This window comes from Bombus affinis, unplaced genomic scaffold (genome assembly GCF_024516045.1).
Source record: "Bombus affinis isolate iyBomAffi1 unplaced genomic scaffold, iyBomAffi1.2 ctg00000075.1, whole genome shotgun sequence".
Classification (NCBI taxonomy): domain Eukaryota; kingdom Metazoa; phylum Arthropoda; class Insecta; order Hymenoptera; family Apidae; genus Bombus; species Bombus affinis.
In genome coordinates this window covers 621746-633506 of record NW_026108825.1, presented here as the reverse complement: position 1 = coordinate 633506, position 11761 = coordinate 621746, and the positions used below count along the sequence as shown (strand labels likewise).

General features: G+C 35.1%; 2 protein-coding genes and 1 long non-coding RNA gene across 4 annotated transcripts in view; 2 read left to right on the top strand and 1 right to left on the bottom strand.

Moving 5' to 3' along the window:
• Window positions 1–11761, top strand: part of LOC126927110 (uncharacterized) — a 332444-nt gene that overhangs the window by 57529 nt on the left and 263154 nt on the right. The gene's annotated exons all lie outside the window — the stretch shown is intronic.
• LOC126927117 (6-phosphofructo-2-kinase/fructose-2,6-bisphosphatase-like) overlaps window positions 1–11761 on the top strand; it is a 179804-nt gene that overhangs the window by 154937 nt on the left and 13106 nt on the right. The gene's annotated exons all lie outside the window — the stretch shown is intronic.
• LOC126927125 (uncharacterized) lies at window positions 1946–7079 on the bottom strand. Its single transcript, XR_007715179.1, has 6 exons — window positions 6817–7079; window positions 6134–6688; window positions 4998–5337; window positions 4505–4921; window positions 4201–4430; window positions 1946–3667 (listed from the first exon to the last, which is right to left on the bottom strand). It is a non-coding gene; the product is annotated as an uncharacterized LOC126927125 (long non-coding RNA).

The following is an 11761-nucleotide window of genomic DNA, read 5'->3' as shown; positions in this document are numbered from 1 at the left end:
TTGATAATCGAAGGATACAAAAGGATCTGACAATTAAATATTTCGTTTATGACGAATCATCGAACTTGTGAAAAATTTAAAGATACAAAAATGCAGACAAATATTGAAAAATATGTGATATAACCAAAGTAGAGTATTCTTTCCAATATTTATGATAATTTTGAGATTAAGATGATTTATGGTGTTCTGAAGATGAAACAAATCTCCGTTTACATTTAATTGTTGTATACGTATCTTTAAGAAATATGTGTTTGTGGATCAACTTGACCGAGAAATCTGCCAATTATGAGTTCACAAGAAGTGTGATTTTTCATGAACCATACGAAAAAGATTTTGTCGTGCGGGGTAAAAAAATAGAGCGCAACACATATGTACGCAAATACGTGCAGCAGAAGAAGTGGCGAATAATTCATAGGCAAACATTTTTTGCTCGGCCAGAGTGTTCTAACACGCGAATATATAGCCAGACTTGCAAGTGGTTTTCTAATTTTAAACATTAATGCCTTGGGTCCGACAATGTGTGATCACGATGCTGTTAACGTCGTTTTAAATTAACAACGTGGTCATTTGCAACGTGCATCCATTTTCACGAGTAATTCGTATTGAATTATCGTCGAACCACTGTCTTTTCTTTGCATCGCGCTTTAGAGACAATATTCTTCTGTAAATTATCCATTAACGAGTTTCCTCAATATAGTATGTGTGTTGCGCGAAACATGTTAAAACTTGATTAACCCTATATCAAAAGAAAGACTGGCGATTATATTGGGAAAATTTGACAGAAATCTGAAAATGTTTACGAGCAAGGGATTACGAGCTTCATAAAAGGCACCGACGTATTTGAACAGTCGTTTTTCGTTATATTAGACATCATCCTTTGTTTCTTCAAACAGAAAATTCATATGCATGAAACTACCCCTCAAAACGATTGCGAGTAGATTTCATACTCATTTAAAATTTTGCAAATATTACAGTCTCATTACAATGCTAATAAAGTTTCGAAATGTTTTATACGACACACGTACAAGTGGTTTGATAATTCTCCGAACACTTTCATGGACCATCGCATTTTACCCGATACTACGTATAGTGTGCAAAGAAATACAGCGAATAATATTGCAATGTACGCGAATAATTTGATAGAAATTATATTCTGACTAGGTCCGATATTTCATGGCATTTAAAATACGGTCGAAAAAATTCGTGTAAATGTGGACCGTCGAGTTGATGGTCATATAAATTGTATTTCACGAATTGTAGTTCGTGCACGAAGAGCGAAATTAAACTCAGCTGCTTATACGTGACAAAATTAATACGGATGGAAGGGAATTTTGATTAAAACTAAGGAAAAAATTCGACTGGAATAAGCTCGAATAAAGCCTTTGATTTATCAACCTATGATCATCGAAGCGAAGAAGCGTTTGCAACAAAAATGGAAAAACGAATATGTATAGAGAAACTAGCACATGTATGGAAAGTAGAGCGAGGGAAGAAGTTTCTAGTTATTTTGTTCGATAAGAGTTTCGGCGAATCGGCGTGGCTTGCCGCTTGCGGCAAATTTCCAGTTTATTAGATGAACATGCAGAAATCTGCATGATAAGAAAACTCTGTTAATTTTAATTCGCCTGGCGTAAGAAAACTACGGGAATAAAAAAACATTTTCTACTTCTTCGCAACTAATTTTTCAATTTATCTGAATCGGCAGCCACTCGCTTATTTATGAAAGGAATAATTCCATAACGCGAATTTTATTCACTTTGAATGCAGATTGACAAACATTCCACTAATTGTTCTAAAATTAAATTCGTAACAAAGTTCTCTATTTATATTTAAGTTTATCGAGAGAGCTAGTTGTTCCATCTAAAGAACTGTGTTAATATTAAATACCAAAGTGGTTTCCAGAGGTAGGAGAAAATCAAAGGTAAAGGGAAATCAAGCAGGAAGATTGTATCAAGAAGTAATGTATTCCGTGACCGTCAGTTAAGCGTACAGTGGTTGCTTCTCGTGTCAACTAAGTTTGACATAGTACCTCAAGTTTCTTGGAAATGGTGTTGCTAACACTTACCGTTTCTCATTTGCATCAAACTAGGTAAAGGTGGGCCTTGGTAAACTGCTGAATAAATTTATTTTAGATTAGCAAAATAAAAAGTGGCGAGTCATTACTGTCTCTCTCTTTCTCTCTCTCTCTCTCTCCCTCTTTTATTTTGAGTTTAGAAATGTTTAATAAATACTTACAGTCGATGGATTTGTTTGCTTTGAATCTCTTACGTAGATTGCCAAAAGAACAGTTAAATTTGATTGGAAACTAATAATACCACATCAAACACGACTATTTATTCACATGGCACACGTCATACTAATTATTCGAGAAATTCTATTATAATAATTGTCTCCTCTAAATTGTTTTTTACGATGTTACTTGAACAACGTGCACGTGTTACTTCGACAATCTGGACTTTTACGACATTTCCAAATTTTTCAATGCCAGTTGTGGTTAACAGCTGGACGTTTTATTGCTAAGATTTTCCGCTGAGATTGCGTCGTGCAAGGTCCTTTAATACGCACAAGAAATACGAAAAGCGGCAGTAAATCGAGACTCACGGGAATCCATAAAAAGGATTCACAGAAACCTTACGATACCCTTGACGTTTCCAAATTTCGTAAGTTTACCGCGATCTTCGCGATTAAAAACGTATGTAGCTCCTTCTATTTATTGTACGAAGGGTAAGCTTGCTCCTCCTTTCTGTGTAGAAGAAACTGGAAAAAAAGAGAGTATCAGTCCCTCTTTGGACTTTGTCCCTTTAAATAAGATGCAAATAAACCCGAAATAAATTATTCCAGAGCTCTCTTATACAGTTGGATCTTATTATTAAAATTTTGTAAGTCACGCGAGACACAAATTGTTGCTGTTAAATTCTCATGACGAATAGTAAAGAGCTTGTTAAGAAAAAAAAGGGCGGAGCCTCTTGTAGCTCTGGAATATTTAATTCTGTTCTTTTGTTTATCTTTAACAAATGTACGTGATTTATCCAGGATTTTAAAATGATTGGTAAATACTTTCTTACTATTCCTGGTATTCGGCTTCGAGCTGTTCGTTGGACGTTGAGTGAAATCACTCGAAGTCACGAAAGTCACTCGATTATCGAGTACCCTCAGCATCTAGCGAAAAGAGTAGAACGGTGAATACGCTGTAGACCTTGTCAAATAAACAGGGGCTTACGAAAGTATTGTATCTGAATACGTCTCATAAAAAAAATTTTATAAACATGTTGCGTGTATTATAAATTATTTTATCTGTTAAATTGCACATTTTCCTTAGCAGATTTAATTTTATAAAGTTACATACCGCTTGTCTCGCACCATTTTAATTTTCTTACCCTTATATCCACGTTCCAATTGATTATTCGATGCAGAGATAAACCTAGCGTCACGATTAATTAAAAGAATCATATTAAATCCATTCAGCCATTGTATCATGTCCATATTATCATAATCATCGTACTATATTTCTACTATATTTCTGTGATATCTGTTGAAATATTATCTTCCACTTTATCCTATATATTATCTTCATTTAATATCTACCCAAGTATAAATATACGCTGATTCATTAATATTACAGCAAAGCACGGCTTCCTTGATGACGATCAAATATCAGCACACGTTCCTTGAAACATAATAACTTTATTAAAATCCAGCCAAGCGACTTCATCTTTTTGGGGAAGTTAGAAAGATTAGATTACTGGATGACGTGTAAAGATAATTTGAAGAAATAGCAATACGGTTGGAATTTCGAAATAGGAAGTAAAGGTCACTTTTTACGTCTTTTTTATCTGGGCCTGTAGTAAAATTTAAACAACACATATTATATCAGTTAGACTAGACAACGGATTTTTATATAAATTCATATTTTCGAGAATGCAATTAAGAGAGAAGAACCTCGGTAGAAAATTGTTTTACCTAACAAGTATTAGAGAAATCATAGTACTTTGAATATTTTAACTATTTTTTATATTATTATATATATAACGTTCAATAATTGGATAGTTCCGGGATCGATTCTGAAGTCTGAAAATCGAGTTTTTTTTATTATGAAATAATTAAAAATACAAAAATAAACAACAATTAATATGCGTCTATAACAATAAATAACGATAATTATCAACACGGGAAATAACAAGTCTTTGGTAGAATGTATACCTGAAAATCGAGAATCGATTTTCAACGTCCTCAGCTACCGATATTTCTTCTTCAATCTTTAAATCTTAAATCTTCAGTCTTTAAAATCTTAAATAACTATTCTGTAACCTTGCCTGTCTCTAATGTAACTCTCTGTCCGTCCGTTTGGGAAAAACGTGCTTCTTCAAATGGTCGTCCGTAAAACAAAGGAAGATCGTTCTATCCGTGAAACACAGCCTGTCGTGCTACCCCTAAAACAGAAAGAATCTCTATCCTACATGAACTCTAGGGAGTTTACATCTCCCCTCCTCGTGTTGATAATTACATCGTTAATTATCTTCTCTATAAGGGATCAGCTTACTTGAGTGGAAGAAATTCCCATCAGATCTCCGATTACCGTTATCCACTTCATATATGAAGTTTGAAATCCTTCTTAGAATTTTGAGAGGTCCTTTCCTAATTTCTTCCAGCTTATTTCTATTCATTTTGTTTCCGTTGTGGGTGAAGCCTATATCACCAATTTTAAATTCGTGTTCTCTTCTTTTTTTATCGTATTTTTGTTTGTTGAGTTCGAAATTTCTTGTTGAGTTTTTGAATGCTTCTCCTCTGTCTCTTTTTAGGTTTATCTTATTCTCCATTATTCCCTTAGGGACGATTTCAATCATTTTTCCATACAGTAAATGATTTGGGGCAAATCCCGTTACACTGTGTCTGGTGTTATTGTACTCTTCTACGCTTTCTTCTGCAATTTTTGTCCAGTTTCTCTTTTTTTTCGAATTGATCTTACATCTGATGCTGTTTACTAATGTCTGACTTACCCTCTCGTTTAGTCCATTGGAGGATGGACAGTCTGTCGAGGTGAAAATTAATTTAATGTTCTTCTTTCTCGCATACTCGAATTTCTTTGGATGTCATTACTGGGTATCGATCTGCACGGATAATTTTTATGGAATCAGTTTCTCCAATCTTCATATTGTCCCAAAATTCCCATTAGGTTATTTGTTGACTGTATACTTTCTCTTTCGATTTTATCTTGGATTTCGATAGGTAATCCAATGACAATCAGGTGCACCCTCACATCTTCAGGCATTCTTCTTTTTACTTCTTTTACTTCCAATATTAGTCGTTCTTTCTCTATTGTATATTCTATGAACGAACCTGAAAGGTATATAAAATTGTAAGCATATCGTATTACCGACCAACCTTTACTCTTAACCTTTGAGTGCTGAATACTCGCGGCCTATGCCGTCCGTACTTACAGCGCGTATCTAGCGCTGACGATCGCTATGGACGAAATAATTTTTCGGTAGATTGAACTCTGTTGATTGACTATTCAAAGCACAAATCGTTATAAGTTATAGCAATTCTTTTGCGCGATATTAAATGATTGAAGAAATTTTTTAATTATTTTTAATTATTTCTTATAAACATTGAAATTTACAATTAACTAGAATTTGGGTAACAAACTAGAAAACTAAATTTAGTAAATAGAACACAAGTTAATAATTTAATTGTATGTGAAAATCTCAGTGCTTGAGAAAACTAACAAAACCATATGTAGAGTTTTCTTACAAGTGGTGATCACTTCAACAATAAGGAGACACTATTGGCATTTGTTTAATGCCGTAAGGAATGCATTTATATTTATTTCACACAAATGTAGTAGTATTACTTCTACGTAGGTGTTTGGAACAATTGAGAAACCCATACATGTGTCGTTAGTCCATGCCAGTCACTTACAGAAAACGAGTATATATATCCTTAGTCCTTACTGATAGCTTTCACCAGACACCTATATGGGCCCACAGCACTCAAAGGATTAAAAGTTTTGAGAAATGCTTCCTCCAATCTTCCCAGTTGTGTCCTTCAGCTTTCAGCAGATTCCTTTGGTACTGCTTTCTTTCTGCTGTTTTTCCTAGATACTTTCTTAAACCTTTGACTTTTTCCTCATTACCTTTTATTTTGTATCTTTTGCATTCCTCTTCATGCTCCGATATCCAGTCTGTGGCTTTTCGAGTTCCTTCAAATTGTTCTATATTGAAGTTTATTTCCTCTATTTCCCTCTTATCTCATTTTCGGAGAGTCTCTAGAAGTTTTACCATGTCAATTTCCGTCTTTGTTTTTCTTGTGCGAGTTATTTCTGCTTCCTCTAAGACAATGTCTCGGAATGCGAAGCTTGAATCCGTATTGATATACAATGTTGCTGTCTCGTCATCTATTGTGAGTTTAATATTTCTACATTGGCCTACCTTGGTTAGACTGTTTGCGACCTTCTTCACTATTGGTAAACTGAATAATTGTTGATGGTACTTTTCTTCTTGATATTCCGGGGGGAAAATACAGCATATTTCGTCTTCTGGTCTTCTGATAGATTCTATATCTTCTCTATCTTCTACTGTTTTGCGTTCTCGTTCATGACGACGCGTAGGTTAACTTTCAGCAACATGGCGTAGGGAAAGTCGATTTATAAGGTTCAATAATTGGATAATTCAGGGATCGATTCTGAAGTCTGAAAATCGAGTTTTTTTATTATGAAGTAATTAAAAATACAAAAATAAACAATTAATATGCGTCTATAACAATAAATAACGATAATTATCTACACGGGAAATAACAAGTCTTTGATACAATGTTTACCTGAAAATCGAGAATCGATTTTCAACGTCCTTAGCTACCAATATTTCTCCTTCAGTCTTTAAAATCTTAAATAACTATTCTGTAACCTTATCTGTCTCTAATGTAACTCTCTGTCCGTTCGTTTGGGAAGAACGTGTTTCTTTAAATGGCCGTCCGTAAAACAAAGGAAGATCGTTCTGTCCATGAAACACAGCCTGTCGTGCTACCCGTAAAACGAAAAGAATCCCTATCCTACATGAACTCTAGGGAGTTTACATATATATGTATGTATATTTTGCGCAATTTTGCATTTTTAAATTTCCTCTAAATGCGCGAAAGTTCATAGTTCATGTACGTAGGACGATGACGTTGTTCAGTTACAGATATGTTGAACATTTTATCGAAATTGGTTGATCAATGGAATCAAGTAACAGACATCGAAAGATCTTTGCTATTTTCTTCTTCTTTCGACTAATTGCAATTTCTTCGAAATCTTTTTACACTTGGTCTATTAAATTAATCCTTCCAAATTGTCAAAAAAGAAGAAAAATAATCATGTCATGTTACAGTGCTAATGAAATGAAATTTCAAAATGTTTCATGTAGCGCGTACAATATGGACATACAAGTTTCCTATTGAAAATGTCAAAATACTTATGAAAACTTTATATCACGTACGCTGTCCCGCTTATCGTGGCCAATTTAATTAATACGAAGCAAAGGATCGTAAGATCATCTTGAATCAGAAGACACACGGAAATTGGCAAGCGTAGACGGAAATTCGGGACGATAAGTCGAGACGAGAGCAAGGAAATTGAAGTAGAGCTGAGGCAGATACCAGTTGTGTGGAATAGAAAGGATTCCAAAATGGTAGATAATGATACGAGGAAAGCCGGGTTACTCAATTATCCCGATTAATCGACTGTAATGTCTTCGAGGATGTCGCTAATTAATTATCAAAGTCCACGAAAGCTTAACTCGACGAGGATAAACAAATGTTTCATATGGTCGACCAGAGATAATTAATTTTCCTTAATCGCGTTCGTCGAGCCAGCAGAAATTGGTTGGTTGAGTCTAGCGGAAGACAACTTGGATCTCTTCGTCGCGCCGCAGGAAAATCTGTGATCTTCTCTCCACGTTTTTCTTTTTGTCCCTTTTATGTTCGATGGCGGATCAATATTTCCCAAGTGGCGGATTACAGGCCAGGCGTACCAGGAACTGCTAGACGAAGGTACGAGCTGCTTGGAAGCTGCATTAGCTTGGTAGCTTGTGGAATAATCCGCTTGAAAAGGACCTATTCCGCGTGGAAACTCCGGACGCACAAAACGCTGAGGAAACGGCAACCCCCTTATGAATTATTCCATCCCTTTTCTTGTATTTGAGAATTAAAGCACCAGTTCGTAGCCTGGTAGCTCTTGACCATAAGTTGAGTTCTATCGAATGTTCCATATTCTTCGACCGACTACAATTTCGGACAGAAATAAACGAACAGATAGTGGAAATAGGTATCGCTGAAACATCGTTGAATTAGGCCGCAATGGTTAGCTGGAGTTTTTGAAATTGTTGAGATTTTAGTGCCGAAGCACTTTTTGATCGACGCTTATTTTACATAATTTCATCAGTTTTGTCTATTTTTTGTTTTGTGGGATTAATCGATCTAATAAATAAGCGACTAGAAAATACGGCTTGTTTACACAAAAGAGTAGACGTGTAATTACAATAATTAGGTAAATAATCTATTGCACTGCAAGGATATATAATAAATAAAATTTAACACATTGTTGACCGGAAATTTTACTGAGAATTTATCTCATGTCATCGGTTATTATTTCGTAATTGGATGTGAAAGTAAAACAATATAAATAAACTTTAATAAATTTTATATATTTTTATTTCAACTTTTAATATTTCTTTTTCGTATGATAAACAGTGTAACAATCATCTGCGTGTAATGGTGCACAATTTGGCCATGAAAACACGAGTTAACTCGTGACCGGTCAAAGATGTGTTAAGTATGTACGACAATACTGTAATTCAATTAAACTTCATTAACTGTACGTGTCTGACTTGAACGTATCTCATCTACTTCCGTTTCGACGAAAGCAAAGAGCTTCATATCGCAACAAACTGTTATATGAAACGAATTGAAAGTCTGATTTCGTTTGAAGGCAAAGGAACATTCTATCTGCTGTGTATGCATCGAGTTAACTTTAATGATCCAAAACCAGAGTTTCCGGGAGGAATCTCGTATCGTATGCAAATGTGACCACAGTTGTTACAAACGTGAACTAACAAGCGCATTGTAACGTTAAACTGGTTGAATAATGCAGGCAACTGATATCCGATACGAACATTAAGCAATAGGTGGTTTAATTTTCGAATAAACAATGTGGGAAATTTAAACAAATTGGTTTTGTGTTTCTGGCCAGCGAAATTGCTCTGACTGACTGACATTTCGCATCGAAATCGCAGAATGGAGATGTTCATGTTTCTTCGAACGGTGGTCAGGTGTCTGATATTTGGAGAGGTGCACGGAAGAAAAATAGCGTGAGATCTCGAGTATCGATCGAACGTGGAATTCATGACGACGACGTGGAAAGTCTTTGGAGAAGAATAAGAAACACATTGGCCATGATGGCACCAGAAAGATGGAAGTAGAAGTCTGGTGAAGAATCGGTCACGTCTAGAAGAAATGGCGCGCGTGACTTGACCGCGCAAAGTGCCCGTTAAAAATGAGAAACTGTGTCCCGATCCTCAAAACGAGCAACCAGACGCGAAGGCTAATTACCGTGGCACGAAGCGAATAAGATTAATATTGGGTCAACACTGAGGATAACTATGGAGTTTCAAAGAAAACTATTTCGCGAATTTACCTCGTCGAAAACAACTTATCGCGAATCTAGATTAAAATTACAATTACGAAAGGGCGAGAAAGACGGACATTTAATCGATATTAATTAGCGTAAGAAAATTAAACAAGTTGTGAAATTAATAATACGCCCTGAAACACCCGTAAAATCTAAATCGAATATTGAAATTAAATAAAAACAAATTTAATAGTAAAATTAATAAGATTTTTATCATAACATTTTATCTCTACATATTTTTACATACGTTTCAAAGGAAATAATAATTCAATACTTTCTATACGATTGCCCTGACTTTTGACCAACTTCTAAAGACCCGCCTTTCCTTTTGACATATTTTCGTGGAGTAATTAATCGTGAGACGAAGACCTCTGATCCTGCTCTCGATCGATAACCTTTCCACTAAGCAGAAGAATCAAGGTTCATCTCCGTGATATTTCATTCCCTCTGCTCTCTGCCTGGCGCGTCAGCTGCTTTCGTCGGTTTCCAACGGAACCGTATAATTTTTCTGTGGAACAGTCGCGCCATCCAAAAGAACGAGCATTACGTAGTAGAGGCTCATCGAGAAATTCTCTTCGTAGATAGGGGAGAAAGTCTTTTATCGTATGTTATACGAAACTTGTTGAATAATTAATTAATGAGGTAATGAGATGTAATGAAACACTATTATCATGATTCGATAACTAATCGTATACTTCGAGCATGTTTATGAAGCGTATGCTTGCAATAAATATTTTCAAACTTCTACGTACATTTACAAATTCTTTTAACATTTCACCGATACAATCGGTGTAAATGTGTTTCATTGTGGTTTCAACGAAATTTCAAAATGTGTAGATTGTTTCCTGTCGTTGATAAAAATAATTAAAAATAATTGTACGTACGAAACATGCGTTTCTGGTGGTATCGTACCACGAAATGCAAATCGATCCTATATAGAGACGTATAAAGCATTATGCTAATTGCACTAAATCCTACACACGGTGCAAAGGACAGATCAGCAGCTGTGTCAAAGCGATATGGCTAAGAGATATTTGTTACATGATCGATAAATACCTCGTTAATGAGAAAATCAAATACGACGGTCAACTGGTCGCTTTTCATATCAATAATTGCCATTTCCAGAAGATCTAATTAGTAACATAAAATAATAGGACGAAAGCACTAAAACGGCGAAACGTCAACTCTAGTAACAAGAACGTGACAGGAAGTTTCAATGACCAGTCGATCAAAATCGAGTTTGTCGTCTGAAACGCGTTCCCTTTTTGATATTTACCTTTATCCTTATCGGCGAGGATAAATGAAATTTCTTTTTTATCGAATCTTAAATACATTAGCGATACATTCTTTTTAATTACCACGAGCTTGTTTCCGAATTCAGTTACTCGAATGACAATCAATGGATTAAAGCTCTTTGCCGGTCGCCGACAACATTATAACGCAATTCCCTCGATAAAGTAGCTGTCATTCAGCCGCTTGTACCTCGTAGACGATGAATCGACAGAATTTAACGCCTTTGCCGAGACAGTAATGTAATTCGTTAGTTTAGTAACTCTATTCTTTCGCGGACGTGAAATTATTTACCTGAAATATGAAATTGCTAATTGGGAAGAAGATAGATGTAGAAGGAAGGTTCTGTATTGACAAATTAAAGCACCCCTAAGATAAACCCAAGAAAAAGAGAGGGAGAGACAGACAGACAGGGAGATAAGTAAGAGAAATCTAACCCAAACCTAACTCTTATAAATGTTTCTTCTCCACCCATATTTAATTATTGTTTGAAACGCTTCAATTTTGTAAAATGAAATACTCGTAATAAATAATTCTTATCCTCCGGCATTTTTAATTTCTGTTTGATACATTTGAACGTATTTTAATAAAATATTCATTACGGTACATGACTCTTATATTTCAATATCTTTAATTTCTGTTCGATACATTTCAATTTCCTTATTTACACAATATTCATTATAATACATAATCCCGGTAAATGTTTTTGCGATTATATCGTAAAAGAAGTATATTTAATAAGATCGTGAAGTTGTAGATCTCATGATAACCGTGTTTACAGCAGCGTTAATTTTTATTCAACAACAAATA